The following is a 1,005-nucleotide window of genomic DNA, read 5'->3' on the forward strand; positions in this document are numbered from 1 at the left end:
CGTAGCTCTCTCTCTCTCACTCTTTAATATAGACTGATTCATTACACTGTTTTTGTTCACCAATATCATCAAATTTTTCATATTTATTATTTTTTCTCTTTCCAGGTAAGTGACCATTTGGAAAAGAAAAATCGAAGTTGAATAAGGTAAGTAATAAAAATAGCAAGAGAAGTTAAAGAAATGAAATACGTCCTTAAAGAAAATATTTATGCGCGACAAGGCTACGTAAAATTTCAACAGGAAAACATAAGCCAGGGTTGCTGTTAAGTACCCAACACGGAATAATCGTACTATGTATTCGAAGGGAAATGAGGTAGTTATATAGTTTTTACACTTGTAATACAGTAATTAGTCGTTTGCTATTTGTTTGTCCTGACGTAATCGAATGAGTGGAATCTGTGGAAATTAGAAATAAATGTGTAAGATACTAGAAGAAAATCATATCAAATGTATATTTATTTTCTTTTTTCCTTTTGCTTAAAGTATATTGGATGTCATCTCATCTGTTCTGTGTGTAGCATTATGGTTATAATAAAAAGTGAAGAAAATGATGAAAATACAAGCTTATTTTTATTTGTTTTAAAGGTAAATGAGGAAAACGTAGGGGTACTTTATATTTTTTACGGAGGAGGGGAAAATACCTGCTCCCGATAAGGAATACTCTGATCTTATTCTGAGTTGATGACATTATCCATAAATCTCATTGGTACCGTTGCCATATCATATATAAATAATCTTTATCATTTTATTATTCCACTGTAAACATCTTCACAATCATTCATCCTTACTGTACTTTACAAACAATACAAAATAACCCAAGTGTAAAAAGTATAAAGTCTTCAGTACTTCAATAAACCAACTTCTAAGATGCCTTTCAAACAGGAAACCATAAAAAAGGGTGTTCCCTCGTGTATGGAAGGAGGATGGGCTCTGCGGTAAATGTGCAATAGGGCAGTACAAGAATTTCTCTTCTTACATTCTTTTCAGTATGGTAATTAAAGTTTA

The sequence above is a fragment of the Penaeus monodon genome, chromosome 29 (genome assembly GCF_015228065.2).
Source record: "Penaeus monodon isolate SGIC_2016 chromosome 29, NSTDA_Pmon_1, whole genome shotgun sequence".
Classification (NCBI taxonomy): Eukaryota; Metazoa; Arthropoda; class Malacostraca; order Decapoda; family Penaeidae; genus Penaeus; species Penaeus monodon.